The sequence below is a fragment of the Halichoerus grypus genome, chromosome 7, assembly GCF_964656455.1.
Source record: "Halichoerus grypus chromosome 7, mHalGry1.hap1.1, whole genome shotgun sequence".
Taxonomy (NCBI): domain Eukaryota; kingdom Metazoa; phylum Chordata; class Mammalia; order Carnivora; family Phocidae; genus Halichoerus; species Halichoerus grypus.
In genome coordinates, this window is record NC_135718.1 from 105,263,474 (window position 1) to 105,281,254 (window position 17,781).

The window sequence follows — 17,781 nt, forward strand, 5'->3', positions numbered from 1 at the left end:
AGCAAAAGAACAGCATCTGATTCTTGGTGTTTGCAGATGTTTGCAAACTGAAGAACATTTTGGGAATGTGGGAAGGCAGTGCTCTCTCTTTCAGGAGTGTGACTGTACCCCCTTTGACCTAAAGGGGTGGCTTTGGGCAAGTTGCTTAATCTCGCTTAGCTGCAGTTTCCCCTTTGAAAGACAGGATAATCATCTGTACCATATAAGGCAGATTTGGACTTAAACAATATAGAGGTTTATTATCCTGTCATGTGTAGGTCATTCCAAGATGCCATGGCAGTTCCATAGCCATGGGAGGCTCCAGGCTCTATCTTGTGATTTCACCATCCCAGGCATGTGGCTTCCAACTTCAAGTTCACCCCATGGTCCAAGTTGGCTGTCAGAATACCAACCGTGGTATCTGGATCCTAGGTAGAAATTAGAAGGAAGAAGGGATGGGCAAAAGGGCATACTCCCAGCTGAGTCAGCCCCTTTCAAGGATTTTCCTGGGTCTCCTTCCCACCCTACCCCCCAAAAATGTTTGCTTACATCTCATCAACCATCCCCGGCCGTCAGGGAAGGGAGGCTGGGAAATGTCTTCTAGTCTTGCATGTTGCCACCTAGAGTAAAAGGAGGCATCCGTTAGAAAGGAAGCAGATGAGAGGAGATGCTGGGCAGGTAGTCTGGGCTATAAAACCCCAGAGAGCCATTAAAGAACGACAAGAAGTAATACATGCGAATAAGCACTTCGTAAGCTTGGAGGGTATGCAGGTGTTCACAGTCACGCTCCCCTGTAGATCCTGTAGAGTGGAAAGTGGGGGGGGGGTCAGAGGCATTCAGGGTCAGTAGTCAGTAAATGATAGAGCTGGGATTCCAACTTACGCCCATCTATGACTTTCCTGTCCCTTCCCTTCCAATGGGAGAGAGAAAGAATGGGTTTTTTTCGGGAGGTCTGTCATGGATCTGTGCAGGGGAGGTCAGCAGTCAAGTGTAAATGGCCCAACGTCTACCCTGCTGAGTCTAGATTTCAAGGAGCAGGGATCCCCTTGCGAGTTGAGAGCCTCGGCTGCTGTCCACTGAGTGTGGACCACTGGTGGTCCCCAGTCATCTTCAGTCTCAGGGAGCTTTGTTCACGATGTCTTCTTTGAAATTATGGATGCTTTTAATTCTACCTTTTACCAAGGTCCTTGGGACCAGAGGCCTTCAGGCACGAGCGCCTAGAAATCGCATCGTATTACATTATTAATTACCTTGTTATCTGGAGTCAACTAACGGACTGATGCTTTGGCAAGCAACGCTGTGAAATAGAAATCTTTCCTCGTCCCTCCTCCCTGCCTCTCCCCAGCGCACAGGCAGAAGGCAGGGCATCATCCGCCCAAAGCTGCTCTGAACCCTTTGGAAGAAGCAGCTATGGCTGCTGGAGGCCACTGTCCTGTCCTGTGGGGGTGGGAAGCACTGTGGGTGCATAATGAGAGAGACGTTAGCTCACTGGGAGCAGAATGATGGGGACAGACATCCTGGGGTGTCTGAAATCCAAGATAAGGGGTGGGTGGGACCAAGAGGACATGGACCAGCAGAGGATTTGGATTCGGTTAGCTTGTGAGGATAAGGTGCTAAAGAAGGGCTGCAAGCATCCAGTGGACAGTCAGCCTTCTGAAATACAGGATCCCCCTGGAGTGCAGGCAGAAAGAACCTGGAATTGTTTGAGAAGCCTGAGAGGGAGCCCTGCTGCTTAGACCCCACAGGGATGTCAGCTGGGCCAGTGGATCAACAGCTCCACGGGCCTATCCTTGCTAGGCATCTGTGGCTGTCCCCCAAGCCTCCCTCGACTCTGTAGTCGCTTCCTGCTTTCCAAGTAATGCCTCAGAGGTCAGCACGTGGGGTACCTCCACCCAGAAGAGGACCATGAGAATAAGGTGTCAGCCCAGGGACCTGCTCTGCAGAAGGGAGCTCTTCTTTCTCCTTGGTCCCCCCAGTGCCAGGAGCCTTGAACTAATGCAGAGATCCTCTGGATTAAGGGCCATTCCCAAAGGTTTCTCACAGGCTTTCATGACATTCCAGGACAATCGAGGCAGGGCTGCTGGCAGGTGGTGGGGTTTTGAGTTGCAGGTGACAGGTGGTAGAAGCACCCCCTCTCTGTCTCCCACCATCTTCCAAGTGGTCAGACAGGCTGAGTCAGCAAGGCTTGATGGGTTCTTCAAGTGGGAGGCAAACACTTGGCCTCTTCCTGCTGCATCTCTACGGTGAGCAAAATCTCAACCTGCAGGATTGCTGTGAGGATCAAATCACATTCGTAAAACCCTCCACGTTGTGCTTGATGCAGATTAGCTGCCTGACAGGTGTCAGCAACCTCCCCCGGCACAGGGCTCCTCCCTTACGTAGTCCAAATGGGAGCACAGGTGGGGAGGGCAGGTGGAGACAGGTGACGACTCCAAGGAGGAAGTGTTCCCATATCCTCAGACGGGGGCTCCAGGGACCAGGCGCTGTCACACACAGTGAAGGTCCGGCTCCTCCATCTTTCTTTTCGGGAATGAGAGCCACCAGCAAAGCTTTGGAGAGAGGCAACATGTCATAAAGCATTCAGGCTCAGATGTTGTCCAGTCTCTGCCATGCGCTGGTGAGATACTCTCAGGCAAGTTGCTTAACCTCAGTTAAGCCTCCGTCACCTGGTCTATGGTGACGGAGAGTCATCATGCCGCCCTCAGCAGGCCGGCAGTCTCTGAGGAAAGCCCCCGAACCAGCCCTGATGGTGCAGGTGACCAGGGAGCTGGAGCCAGCATGCACAGCACCCCAAGGCCCCCACTGGTTAGCTCCCGGAGCCTCTGCCAGAGAAAGGCCAAAGCCAGGCAGCTGAGAGATTTCTCTTTCCTGGGTGTGGATGAGCATGCAGGAAAACCACCAAGATGAGGCCATCTCCTGTGGGATTCCCACCCTGATTCCACTCTGCTATCGTCATCAGACATGACCTTGCCCAGCTTCACAGCACTTTGGGGGCAGGATAAAGGAGGCAAGAAACTCTGGTCCAGAGAAATGTACACCGCTGGGATCATAGGCCTGGAACGAATGAGAACTCAGGCTTCTCATAACCGATGCCCAAGATTCAGACTCATCTTACTTTCTCATACATGCGTGCACATGGACACCTACATAGATAGCACCTAAACAAGCTGGACACATACTTTTAAAACTTGCACTTGAAGTCGATGAGAAACAGAGCACCTTTACGTGGCAAGCGAGTACTTGGCATCTTCCTTGGTACATCTGTAACAGTGGGCAAAATCCCCACTTGCCAAATTACTGCAAAAATCAAATCACACACAGAAAACACTTCACACAGTGCCTGATGCGGGATAGAGCTTAAGAGGTTAACGATGTATTACTGCGTGCAGACTTGTCCCGGATCCACTCACATACAGTCATGCAGGTTGTGCCCTGCCCCATTCCAGGAGGCACCAGTCCCATAGATTATCATGTCCATGGCCCTTCCTGGATTTGGGCAGTGTACATCCTGCACCACCATCCTGAGCGCAAACCACTCCAGGACATCCCTTCTGCCTTTGACTCTCAGCTGAACTTCCTATCCCTTCACTTGCTCTTCCCCAGCTCTAAATCACCCCACTGGTGGAGAGCCTAAGTGGGGTAGCCAGCCAGGAAGGCAGTGTGCAAAAATACTGAGGGCAGTCTGCTTTCTTCACTCCCTCTCTCAAGGTTTACCTGAATCTTTAGTCTCTTGTCATTTTTTAGGGCCAGTGGCTGATTTTGGGGGGCACGGTGTGCTGCCTGATAGTGCTGCCTGGGTGCTTGGGAGCCTGGTTGGGCTACAGTGGCCACCAGGTGGAAAAAGCATATTGGGGGTCCCTGGGGTGTTTTACCTTCAGCACAAGCTGGAGAAAGAAACCGCGGGGCTGCTGCTGTTATTTCAGCTTCAGTGATGTTGAGTCCCAACCCCGAGTCATTTATCCGATGAGCCTGCGAGGCAAGCCAGAGCCCGGCTCTCAAGGCCGGCCCAGTCCCCAGTGCACTAATGACACTTGACAAACACCAAATCCTTGCAATTTCCAAACAAAACCTTGACGCTCTAATCCCAGGGCTCCCGGGAAACACTCCATTGCTTTGCCAGGCTTTGCTCAGCTGGTTCTCACTGATTGCCAACAATCCCCAGCTGAGCAAGTTCCTTGCCCTCCAGCCCCTCCCTCCCTCTTAACCCTCCTCTGCCCGCTCCCTTGTCCCCGCTTCAGCTGGGGAGCCCTCGGAGAAGCTGGCCAGACAATGCACCCTGACTTATGCTGCTTAAAATTACATCACCTGTTTGTACACGCTTTCTCTGGTTGCTGAAATGACGTCCGCGGGTTGGCGGGGCCGGGATGAGCAGATGCACCATGTTAATGGTACAGAGTTCCTGGGTTCCTTCAAATATCATCCGCCAAATAGCAAAAGGTGGCAGCCCTTCACTCAAAAAGGCTTTGCACAAGACACAAGACAGAAGCAGGCTCACAGCCAGATTTCAATTCTTTATACTCCGCTCCAGTTCTTGTTCTTAAAAGAGAGAGGGTGGGCTTTTCTGTATCATTATTTTAATTATGGAATAATTCAGACTTACCAAAAGAAAGGCCAAATAATATCATAAGCAACTATGTATCCACCACCTAACTTAAAAAAGGGAAATACTGAATGTGTGGAAAGCCACACGGTACGCCAATACCATTTTCTGTTCTCTACCCCAGATGTTACCACCATCTGAAATTGGGTCTTTACTGTCCTCCTGTGTCTTTATACTTCACACTATTTTGACACCTTTTTATCTTGAGATACTTGTCACTTCACATGCAGAGGTAAGAAATAATAGAGAGAACCCATACAGCCCACACACCCTTCACCCAGTTTCCTCTAGTGCTAACATCTTGCAAAACTATAGTGCAATATCACAACCAGAAAACCGACATTGATGCAACCACTAACCTTGTCCAGATCCCACCAGTTTTATGCACATGCTGGGTTTTATGTTTTATGTCCCAGGTTTTGTGTATGTTTGTGCATGTATGTGTGCATGTGTGGGGGGGCATTTAGCTCTACTTAGCTCTATGCGAGTTTTCCTCATGTGAAGATCCGTGTGACCACCACCATAGTGAGACGCAGACAAAGCTACCTTCATCTCTCTCCCTCCCCAGGCCCCTGACAACCATTAATCTGTTCTTCATTTCTATTATTTTGCCATAGCAAGTTATATAAATGGAATCCTATTGTGTAATCATTTAAGATTGGGTTTTTTTTTTCCCCAGTAAACAGAATGCCTTTGAAATCCATTTAGTGTTGCATCTATCAGTAGTCTGTTCTTTGTTGTTGCTGAGTAGTATTCCACTGTATGGATGTATCACAGTGTGTTTAACCATTCATCCATTGGAGAATATTTGGGGTATTTCCAGTTTGGTGCTCTTACAAATAAAGCTGCTATGAACATTTGTATAGAAGCTCTTCTGTGAACATAGGTTCTCATTCTTCTGATGTGAATGGCTGAGATTGCAATTGCTGAGTTTTATGGTAAGCACATGCTATTATTTTTTAAATATGACACTTCTTTGAAACATATAATGGTATCACACTGTATATTCTTCCGCAACTCACTTCCCTCTCAACACATGTTCCTTCAATCATATTCATGTTGATATATGTAGCTCTAGTTTATTTACTTGTACTGATATGTAGTAGTCATTGTATGAATATGCTGTAATTTATGTATCCACTCTAGTTCCCATTCTGAAAGGCCTAAAGTTGTGGCATGGGAGTGGTTTTATAGGCAAGAAAGTAATTTGCCTTCCTAGTTTTAGAATGTTGCAATATGGAATAAGCCTTAACTCGTCTAGAAGACAAGACTTGGTAATTTGGTCTTGATTCCGTCCACTAGATTACCTTGGTAAAGTCACTTGGCCTCTCTGAGCTCAGCTTTCTCATCTGTAAAATGGGACCCTTAATAATAATAATAAATACTTGACTTAATTCTTATGGGAATTAAGTGAAAATATAGTACATTTACTAAAATAAACTAAAACATGTTGAATAAATGGCAATTAATTTTATTAGTTAATAATTACAATTAAATACCAAATACCACCAATGGAAAGAACAACCAAAGTAGGCATTCTTGGACTTTTCATGGAAAATCCAATTTCAAATAATTTCTCCCATTGTCCCCCTAAACTGGCTTGTCAGCCCTGTCCTGCCATCAATAAACAAGGTCAGGGTAACCCCAGAGGTCCTGGTCCTGACCTTGCCCTAGGGTGACGATTGTTATTGTACTTTAAGATGAGGAACCAGAGGCTCAGACATTGAGGACCACATAAGAGCTGACTCCATGGCCTTTAGTCTGGATCCAGAGTCCACACTCCTCTAGCTTCCTCGCTGCCATGGGCGGCCTCTGGGGGACCCTGGGTTGTCCATGCTCGGCATGCAGACAGAGAGTGTGGAGGTGGTAGGCTCCAGTTCTTCTCAGAGAGGGCAAGAGGCTCCTTCCTGTGCCCATGCATCCTCCCAGGCCCCAAGAGCAGAACAGGGGGCACTGGAACCAGCTGGATGACCACAGGATGAGAGGAGGGAAGAAGGCATGTAGGGAAGACTGCACCAGACCCAAAGGAAAAAAAAAGTATTTAAATATACATTGCTGGATTGTTGGGCTAAGCAACAACCACAGAGTGACGTGACAACAGTCTCCAAATATTTAAAACGTGTGAGTCCTTAGGAAGGAGAATTTTTTTTAGCCTGGAATGAGGAAGTGAGGCGCTGGGGGATGGGTTGGTGAGGAGCAATGGGACAGGATTCAGGAGGGAGAAGGAACTTGGAAGTCAGGTTCCACTTTCCCTACCTTTGCCTCAGTTTCCTCCTCTGTAAAGTGGGGCGAGTGGACTGAATATTCTCTAAGGTCAGCCCAACTCTGATGTTCTTTGGGAGAAAAAAAAAGCTTTAACATCAGACAGCAAGGTGCTGTCTGTCCCTGAGGAGAGGCAGAGAAGAAAATAGCCCTCTGGGGCATTCCTGTCGCCTGTGAAGGTACCAGGCTTGGGGTAGCACAACCACGTGATAGGGCTTCCTGCCATTTCAGATTCTCCGTGTCACAGTCCACTTTAGCAGGGATGTTTCCTGGGACAGCAAGTGAGGGGGTAGGAGAGGGAGGCAGATGGGGCTCTTGGGAAGGATTAATTTTTGCTTCTGGAAAAGGGCATTGCCTGAGCTCTGTTTCCCAAAGTGGGATCCCCCGAGCCCCAGATCCTGGCCCTACCCAGATGTCTATGCAGAGAATCCCTGAGCAGAGCCTGAGGGTTTGTTGTCCTGATCTGCTTGTCTGTTTTCCTCCGGGTTCCACACAGGCTGCAGCCCCATCACACCGGACACCAGAGGCCAAAGAGCCGACAGCACTGGGTGCCCCAGACACAAACCCTACCACCCTAAGCCATTCGTGGTTCCGTAATTGGGCCCCAGCAACTCTCCCTGACGCCTGACCTGAGCCTGTTTTCCCAAGGGAGACAGTGCATTCGGGCACCCCCTTCTCAAGACAGGCTCTAATAGAAAGTGTCTGACTTAAAACTCATCATCACTATTGGAAAACCGAAGGGCCCCTACACTCCAGCCATTCATCTGAGCCCCCTCTGCATCCTTCACACCCCACCCTCATCGCCTCCATCCTCCCTCTCACTGCCTGATCCTCTCAGGCCTCCTTCAAACCGCCTGGTCCACCTGCCCTTGCCCTTCTGTGCCTGCTGCCACCCGCTCAGACACAAACCCAGCTTTCCCATGCATCTTAGTCCCCAGCCCTTTACCCTCAACCTCTGGGGCCTGCTGTGTGCCAGAATCTGGAAGGTTTCTGATGTTAGGGAGGGGACAGGATGCTTATTCCCTCTGGTGTATAAAACATCCCAGCCAGGTCTGGGCCAACTCCCAGCAATCAGGCACATTGATACCACTGCAGGGAGATCCATGAATATTCACGCCAAGTGGGGATAAATAAAAGACTATAAATAGCCTCAGTTCAGGGCAGGTTTTGCCTCCAAATGAGTTACATAAAGCCTCTCTGTTTTCTGGTTTCTGTGGCTAAGAGAGTAAGGGCCTGACTAGTTAGTCCTGGCCTCCCCTTCCACCTGGGCCAGGACCCACTCAGCTCTCAAGGGTCCCCTCCCCACTCTGTCTGCAGATTCCATCACCGTCCCGTGGTCTGTGGCAGCCCATTTCTCTGATCCTGCCCCTGAGAGCTCCACGTCCCTCCCTTCTCTAGGCTGCTCTGCCCCAACCCTGCACGGGGGCGGGGAGGGCTTCTCATTGCATAGACTCTGCAGAGCACCTCGCTGGGTGATCACCTGTCCTGTGACACAGAGGGGTTTCTGGTGATGGTCCGGCGCCATGTAGACAGGGGTGTTGTTTGAAATGGAGGCATCACCCAAGGAGACTAGGGGAGATGCTCGGCACACCGGGGCCTGTGTTCATCCCTGGCATCGCCTGCTCTGTGGACCGGGTGTGCACCCTCCCCGTGAGGCCCGAGGGCAGACTTGGAAGGAGAGACTTCCACGGGCTGCCCTGAGTCATTGGAGCAAGGGCAAGGCCACTGTGGGGCCAGGACCCAATGCCAGTGCAAACCCAAATGGTGATGAGGACAGAGCCAAGCCTGTCCTTATGATGCTTTCATGCAAATTACAACTAGACTTCGCTTCCACACAGGCCCACCCTCCAGCCCACCCTTGGCTCGGCACTGGAGTGCAGGCCATGCGATGCAGAATCACATGCCATGACTGCCGCATGGAACACCGTGGGGCTTCAAGGAGGGCGCCTAGCACGTGGGCCCGAGTTCCAGGGCTGGCTCTCAGATGCACAGCGGGTAAGGCACCTCTTAAATGGCTTTGAAGGCAGCCAACCCTGGGGCCCCCAGGGACTGATGGCAAGCTTGCCAGACTCTCTGGGGAAGGACTGGCCTGTGTATTTAGCAGGGAATTGTACTGTGATGTCCTGCAGATGGGGGGCAACACCCGGACTGCTCAATGTTGAATTGTCACCTGCATGAGACCCACAGACCAGGGAGACCGGGCTTTTAAAGACCCTTTGGACCTTAGGTAGTCAAAGCCTGGCTCTCCGGAACTGGCTGCCCTGGGGAGACAGGAGTCTTGGGCTGCTGCTGAGGAGGCCGAGCAGCCCCCTCGTCCTGCAAAGCCCCTTCATGCTCGCATCTGCGCCCCAACCCCAGCCCGTTAAGAGGAAGCAAGTGGTAGATAATAAAGCAAACACCACAAAACAAAAAAAGGATGACAAGTATAGACAAATGGAGAGGAGGAACTAAGCCTGAAAAGGGACCGCTTCAGCTCACCTACCCCTCCCCACCTTCCCTGGAAGATGGAATTATGACCTGAAATCACTGGATACATATTTTATTATGTGGATAATTTAAAGGATTAGAGTGAGACAAAGAATTCATAAGCTGTAGTCACATTAGAAGACAAATTGTTTCCATTAATCTCTGAAGAAGAGAGGGAAGGAGAGAAATGGGAAAATGTAGGCGGGCAGAGAAGGAGGAGTTGGGGGGGCAGGGGAGACAATGGTGCTTTCTTTCTCCCCGTCTCTGGCAGCACCCCCCACCCCCAAACACGCTGAGCCTCTGCTCCAAATAAGGCTGATTTGCATTGCAGATTCATCTCAGCTGCTTATTACTTCTGTTGCCAACCAGAGATGGTTTAAATAACATGTATTGTTCTGCGTGATTCCTTATGCAAATGTTTCTGGCCTGTTTGTTATTCCTGAATAATTTCCAGTGCCTGCTGTCTGGGCAGAAGCAGCAGCTCACTCTCCCAGCTGTGCAGGGAGTCACCTGCCGGAGGCAGGAGGCACAGGCCCAGGGACAGGGTTCTGACGGCCCAGCCCGATCAGGAAGGCCGGCAGTGGTGTCCCCAAGAGCCCAGTGGACAAGCCCCAGCCCGGCTGGATCTTAGGGTGGAGAAGCCAGCGCAGGAGGCACTTCGAGAACCAAGTCCACTGTGGGATTTTTCACAGACTGAATGAGGCCTGGAGGAGGGAGGTGCCCTCCACACCAGGGTCCAGGGGCTTCTCTCTGCAGGGGAGCCTGGGAGCACAGTCACTGGGGAGCCCTGTGCATGAGCGGCCATGGAAGCAAGGACTGGCCTCCTGTGAATGAACCAATGAGTGAAAACAATGATCTAATGAATGCGTTGTGTGTGCATCCACTAAGCATCCACCTTTTTCCAAGAGTGGAGTTTAGAAAGTGAGAACACGGGGGCACCTGTCTGATTCCATAGAGCAACCGCCTCTTGATCTCGGGCCTAGAGCTCACTCAAGAAAGGAAGGAAGGACGGAAGGAAGGAAGGAAGGAAGGGAAGGAAGGAAAGGAAGGAAAGGAAGGAAGGAAGGACAGAAGGAAGGAAGGACAGAAGGAAGGAAGGAAGGAAGGGAGGAAGGGAGGAAGGGAGGAAGGAAGGAAGGAAGGAAGGAAGGAAGGAAGGAAGGAAGGAAGGAAGGAAGGAAGGAAAGTGAGAACACAAAATAGGCCCTGCTCTCCAGAAGGTCATTCTCCAGAGCCGAGGCTAGAGCCTGTGTTCTAAGCAGCACCACCTTCAAGGTTTACTTCCCTCTCACCTCCACAGGCTCGCAAACTCAGGGCAAACTCAGGGCCTTTGCACTCTGTCCTAAAACCAGAGCATGCTAGTCTCTGTCCTTAATATGTCCCTACAATCACCAGTGGATCAAGGCTAACATGTGGCTGGTCACTCAGGTCATACAGGTATAGCCCTTCCTCCCTCTCTCCCTCCCTCCACCCCTCCCTCCTGCACTCACTGACATGTTTGTACCATTTATTCATTCCCCAAACATTTGCTGCCCTCCAGTGATCCTTGCTGAATGGGGTAGTGGTTAGATGTGTAGGTCCGGAAATCCCACAGACCTGGGTTTGAACCCCCACCCTGTATTTTCTATATGACGTTGGGCTACTTTAGACTCTGTAAGCTTCAGTCTCCTCGTTGGTAAATGGCAATAGAAACAGTTGCAAGGATTAAGTGAGGTAATATAGATAAAGCTTTTTGCATAGACCTTGGCACATGGTGACCATTCCAAAATTCTCCTCTAAAAAGCATAAACTGCTAGGCATGCATCCACAGAGATGACCACCTGGGGGCAAGATGAACAGAACAGCTCTTTCTGGGGGAACTGAGATGATGTGACCCAGAGGCCACAACCGAGCAAAATCCCAGGGGAAGAGAGGAAGTTCATCAACAAAGACAAGGGCAAGGGGCCCTGAAATGTGTATTTTTCTCAAGCAGCCCAATCTGCTGTGATTTACATTCAAGCTTGGGCACCAGGGCTCCAGACCATTAGGTGCTTACAGCTCCTGCCCGCCCCCCTGCAGTGCTGACTTGCCCGTGTTGGGGCCCCAGCCTTGGCAGCCTCTTGCCCTTGCTTCACTGGGGCTGCGGGGGGGGGGGGGGGCTCCGCTGGGGCAGGTGCGGGATCATCAGGCTCTGTGCCGCTGCTCCCTCTTTCTCCAAGGTGGGTTGGGGTGGCATTTGAGGATAGAGACAAGTAAAGAAAGTGGGCACTCAGGACAATGGAGCTGAGTGTTAAATCGGCTTCCTCCTGTGACGTTTCACCACCACCCAGAGATGCTCCTGGACAATCGGATTCATTTTCACCAGCAGAGGGCACAGGTTGGCACAAGGGGTGGCAGGCTCTACTAGGTCAGGGCCAGGTTGAGGGACTCCTTCTGAGAGACAGTGGGGCCCCAGGAAAATCAGTGGCTGCTAAGACGATTATTATGACTCTCAGTAAGAAGGATGATGCCGCCATACTTGGTACCTTTCTTCAAAGAGCCTCCTCTCGAGTCCCTGAGGAGTGGGTGGGGGCAGGGATTACCCCTTCTTGGTTAAATTGAAAGGATGCCTTTGTCACTGGGAGGTTGGGGTGGGGGCAGGGGACAGGGACATTTTCTGCCAGTTCCGGAGGCCCTGGCCAGCTGTCCTCAGTCCTTCATGTATAACACGGGGCCAAGGATGACTCCCTCCCCAAGTGGGGCCGGGGCTTACCTGCAGCACCCACCATGCAGAAGAGCGGGTAGCCAGCAGCCAGCAGCAGGGCCTCCACGACACCCCCTCCCACTCCCACGGCTCCTGCCGTGTTGCTTTCCCACTAGCTTCTCCCCAGAAGATGCATGTCCGTCACCAATCCTGCCTGGCCTCTGGGTAGCTCTGCGGGGGTCTTCACATAGATGGCCACCTGAGCCACGGGTCAGACCACTGCCCGTCTGCACGAGCCCCCTCCTCTGACAAGCCTCCAACCCAGCAGATGTAATCCGTTAGCAAGAAAGGGGTTTTTAAACTACGGTTGGCAAATTTGTATATTCCTAAGTTTGATTTTTGCTTTTAATGAAACTTGGTAATTTTTTCAGTGCTAATGGGACTATCCCAGTGTTCTGAGAGTTGTTAAAATGATGTCATTTAAACCTTCGACTAGATGTGCCCCAATGCACCTGCAGATGGCCTCATTTGGCACTGTCCTCCGAAGGCACGGCCTCTAGGAAGCACACTTCTTGGGTTTTGCTGAGATTCTTCCGGTCTTGTTTGGGAAAGAGAAGACCCAGAGGGTCCCTAAGAGTTTTCTCTAAAGATCTGGTGGCTGCCAAAGGACCAAATCCAGAGGATAGGCCTCAGTGATGGGCCACCACAGACATATTTCTGTTCAAAGAGAGTAAATGTCCCAATGCTTCCGAGCAGTCTCATCAAGGAATGGGCTGCTTTGAGAAGTACAGAGGTTAGCGGAGGATGGACACTAGAGGGATGATGGGGAAGGAATTCCAGAGTTGGCTAGGAGATCGACTGTGTTCTCTGAAGTTCACAGATTTTGTAGTTCCAGAATGTGTAGAACACAAAGCAGGTGTTCTGGTAGGTAGAGAAATGAGTTTTCCAGAAAGAGGGGACCTCAGACAGGCCCTAAGAATGAGTAGAGTTTAAGTCAGTGGAAGGGACAGATTGGAATATTCTCAGCCAGGAAGCAGCAGACCCCAAGTTCCCTTTCTCATGTGTGGTCCTACCACCCTGCCCACTCCCTCCTGGCTTCCCAGGAGAAGATCTGAGAAGGCACCTGGATGTTGGATGTCAAGGTTTCAAGAGGAGCCCCCTGGCCTGGAGAGGGGCAGGCCTCCAGCCCCGGCAGCCCTGACCACACAGGCCCATGTCCAAACACGGGAGTTCAATGTTGGCCCCCACCCCAGCCCGGCTGAGCTGGAAGACAGCTTGTGCTCGGAATGGGGATGGATGGGCTGTGGCTTGGCTGAGCAGGGGTCACCTTAACCATCAAATCCCATTACCCACTGCACAGGCAATGCGATCAGATGTGGAGTGGTCGATGGAGAATTGGCAAAAATACCAAACCAACCAGGCAGCTACTGAATCCGATCTCTGTGCCAGATGCTGCCCGAGCCAGGGAATCAATAGATGCTAACTGGGGCAGACGCTCCCGAGGTCGGCGTCTCGGCGGGGCCTCCTCGTGCTGTCTGTGGGACACGGAGCCAGTACTTAACCTCTCCAAGCCCTCACATTATCTATGACCAGGAGAGAAAAAACCCTTAAGTCCCAGGCTTGCCAGGAGGGTGGGAGCAGATAGAGTCTGCATCTTCCCGAGAGAGAGAGGTGGTGTCTAGTTTGCAGTAGGCACTCACCAGATATCCATCCATTCGCGTCATATCCTCATTTTGTCAAGGGTGATGGACAGGTAGTGGGGTGGCGACATTTCATAAGGTACCTGAGGGGGTCCCGCTTTTGGGTAAAAGGGGGAATCTGTCACCCTCTAGAAACTGCCCTACCAGGCCTGGTGTGCAGAAATTGTTCTCATTTCAGGGCAAAAGATGAGAGGGAAGAGTAGTCACCAAGTACAGCCTTAAAACCCACTAGCCTTGAGGGTCATGGTTCTAAATGCACATCTGAAATTTGGAGACCAGTGCCCCTATTCTCCTGGCTCCCTCCCCGGTTTCCTAGGCTGAGTTGGGTGAGTAGCATCTCGACTTCACCAGTTTGGAACAATTTTAGGCAAGTCCCTAGGCCTTAGTTTCTTCATCTGCAAAACGGGTGTTCTAACACCGACTTCACAGAGACCGTGCAAGGATGAAACGCCATCTTGCCTGTGTCACCTGGCACAGTGCTTGCAAATGACGAAAAACGTGGGTTGCCGTCCCCTTTCTTCCCCCCCCCCCCCTCCGGCTGAGGCCAGCTCTCGGTTGGGCAGCATCGCAGAGATATCGCGTTATCTTAAGCAGTTTGCTTTTTTACTGCTTGCTCCCTCAGTTTCCCCAGCAGTGGACAGTTATCCACCTGGGACAGCCAAGAAGCAGGATGGAGGAGGGTGCTAAGGGAGAGGAAGAAGTCAGCACCGAGAAAACTGGTCAGCATTTATTAGGAGAATGTTCTTGGTGGATTTCAAAGGAATTAGTGGACCTTGTCTCATACCAGATGCCACACAGCTCTATCTTTAGAAATTTCTAAACAAGGGAAGGTTCCAGGGATATGAGCATCCCTGTTCTCCAAGGTTGGCTCTATAAATACCCTCCCAGTCGGCCTCGGTAGCTCTCTCCTCCGACCCAGAAATAGCCCCTCCTGTCAGCAGCCCTGGGAGCATGCAGCAGGGACCTTAAAATGTGCTGGACCCCGAGCAGGGCCAAAGGGTCCGCTGCCCACCACATCCCCCAAGGTCACACACACTCACTGTGCTTCCTGGCTCTGCCAAGGAGGAGCTGGGAGTGGGGAGGAAGGAAGCAAAGCAGAAAATATAGTCACTGTCCCAGAGCTGGGGGGACAGAAGGGGGTGGGCGGGGAGGGCAGAGGGCAAGGCCAGGGCAGGAGGGGTGAATGCTTGCTGTTCCCCTGACTGTGTTCTGAGCTTCTGCTCTGCACCCGGCAGTGCGCCAGGCCAGGAGGCTCGATGGGAGGCCCACGGGGGCTGGGCAGGGAGGTAGGAGGCGATCCCGGCAGTGTTGTCTCCTTCCGGGAGAAATAGAAACCTAAATACCGCAATGCTTCCAGGAAGTGGAGCCCAAATAGGAAAGGGGAAAATCCTCAGGAAAGCAAAGAAACCAACATATTTCCTCACTTCTCCTGCCCGTAGGTGCCTTTCCCTTTGTACATCTCTGCAAACGGGTGTGTAAATGGAATGTCTGCCATATGAATGATGCTCTAAATCCAGGCCAACTCCATGTTTGAGGTAACCTAGGTGAGCTCGTCTGTTAGGAAGCCGATTGTGCCCACTGCACACACACACACATGCACACACGCATGCACATACATGCTTACACACACAGGCACACTTGGGGACAAGCACACACAGGCACACACGTGTGTATCCACACATGTGCACATACATGCTTACACACATGCGCACACACCACAGTTTACCTGCTTCATCTGTGAGTTTCTAGAAGCCAGGCACGCCAGGCTTGGGCCTCAGTGAAGAAGGGAGCCCCTACCCTGAGCACATTCTGGCGGTCTCCACTGCCTGGGAGCTGGAAAGGATGATGTGTCTCGGGGCTGGTCCAGCAGCTGACAGACAGTGCCAGGGAGGCCCTCCCCACCCCCTTCGCAGCCCCCGGGGGTTGGCCCAGAACAGGGGTGGCAGCTGAGGGACGGAGAAGCAGTGAGGGGAGGGGAAGGAGGAGGCCAGGGGGCATGGAGACAAGGAGAGGCAGGAGAAGGGGCAGGGGAGTGGCCCTCACGTCTCCCCCATCACACCCTACAGTCCCCTCTCCTCTCAGCTTGCTCCTCACCAGAGCCCGCATGCTTGTGCGTGCGCACACGCGGGTGCATGCATACACACACACACACACACACACACATGCATACACTCTACCCTCAATCCCTGCCTCCCGTGGCCAGGCTCTCGGTGGGCACAGGCGGGCCTTTGTTCCCCAGGACCGACTCCTAGGACCACAGTCAAGGTGACCATGGGGCTGTGTGGCTTCAGGATTACCCTTGGCCTCCAGATGTTTTGCGTTTGCCTTGTGACGGGGGACTCCTCGGACCAGCCCCATGCAGCTGTGAGCACCAGAAGAGACGATGTTTATAAAAGGCACAGAGCAGCTGTTCGATAAAAGGTGAAAAGCAGTTGCACAGCACTGTCTTGAAGACATCACGGGTTTGATATGCGCCTGGGAACCCGCCCACAGACAAACTCCTGTCACTAACCTGGTTTCCCCGGGGAAGGCCTTCCAAGTGCCGGCTCGATTCTTCAATTCATGAATGAGACTCATTCCCAGGCTGGGCCACGCACATGCCCATGGCCACGTGCCTCCCTCCAGGCCCAACCTCCCGCCCTCTTGGAACGTTGGGGTTCATGTAGTGACTTGGACCAGCAGACCTGAGCTACTCTTTGGAGAGGTGGATGGTCTGCCTTGAAACCCCGGTGTCACATGACAGAAACCTCAGGCTTGTTCCTGAGCCACTGCAAGTAGAATTAAACAGTCGGCAAGACTGCAGGGTTAAAAGTCAAGAAAGCAATTTAAAAAAAAAAAAAAAAAACTGTTCTCAATTCATTCTGTAATATTTCCTATTTACATTGAAGAAATGTCAATTCTTGGCTTTAGACCTCACGAGAGACCAAGGATTGAACGATGCTTATGAGACAGATATAAATCTTTGATAAGACAATAACCACAGAGAGAGACATGCTTGGAAACGTTAAGCGGGTGAGATTTGGTCCCAGCTCTCTCTGGCTGCTCTGACTTGACTTACAAACGTCCGGGTGCTCTGCTCACTCGTGGTTGCTGCATCTAGTGCGGAGTGTGGCCTGTGCGTGATGCGGGCGCTTCGTGTCTGTGCCTCTTAATCCCAGCAGGAAAGAGCAATCGGAAGTGTGCTAATTATTCTTTTATTTGTACCTTGGTCCCCAAAGCCTCAGTGTTCAGTTTGCATTTGTCTTGGTGCCTGAGGCAGCTGTGGCTAAACCCCAAGGCACTGACGCTGGACACAGCTTCCCTGCCAGGACAGCAGGTGCATCACAGACCGGGTCACCTGCTGAGCATCCAGTGGTATCTAGGAATCGGGGCAAGAGCCCAAGGCAAGAACTGGACATAAGGAAGGACTGTAAAGCCTTGACCAGACTCTGGACCTCTTGGTGAGTTTTTCAAACTGTACACCTGACCTCGGGTTTGGGAACGAGGTAGGTAGGAAGAAGTTCTACTCTGGAGTAGAGCAAACTCTGTGCAATTTGGACAAGACTAGGAGATGGGGCAAGGATTCTAATGATGACAGTTTCAGGCAAAGAACCACAAGACGGGGCGCCTCGGTGGCCCCATCAGTTAAGCAACCGTAAAAAGTTAAAAAAAAAAAAAGCAACCGACTCTAGATTTCAGCTCAGGTCATGATCTCAGGGTCATGATCTCAGGGTTGTGAGATCAAGCCCTGCATCCTGCCTCAGGCTCTGCACTCAGTGGGGAGTCTGCTAGAGATTCTCTCTCTCTCTCTCTCCCAATCTCTTTAAAATAAATAAATCTTTAAAACACACACACACACACAGCAGGACAAGGTAGAGACAGGAGGACCTGTGGGTCTAACTCACAAGAGTCTGCAAATGAAGTGTTGTCCAACTGTCCAAACTGTGAAGTTAGACCTGATACAAATTGTCAGAATTGTGAAGTCCAACCACCCTTATCATTTATTAATGACCATTAATGGCTGGTACTGAAGCACAGACGAAAGACAACAAGTGACCAGTTAATAGACTTGTCTGGTGTGAGGCTCGAAAGCACTAGCGTGTCCTGGCAGCCAGGCCTCCCAAGCCTGCATC

The 17,781-nt window shown here is 51.5% G+C and overlaps 1 long non-coding RNA gene across 2 annotated transcripts; it reads right to left on the reverse strand.

The window, feature by feature from the left end:
- Positions 1 to 206: 206 nt before the first annotated feature.
- On the reverse strand, positions 207 to 15,560 carry LOC118551482 (uncharacterized). Of its 2 annotated transcripts, none has more exons than XR_004925077.2 (3): positions 15,396 to 15,560; positions 529 to 599; positions 207 to 407 (listed from the first exon to the last, which is right to left on the reverse strand). It is a non-coding gene; the product is annotated as an uncharacterized LOC118551482 (long non-coding RNA). The 2 variants fall into 2 exon arrangements; XR_004925076.2 differs by lacking the exon at positions 15,396 to 15,560 and adding an exon at positions 4,285 to 4,415.
- Between the last annotated feature and the right edge of the window lie 2,221 nt (positions 15,561 to 17,781).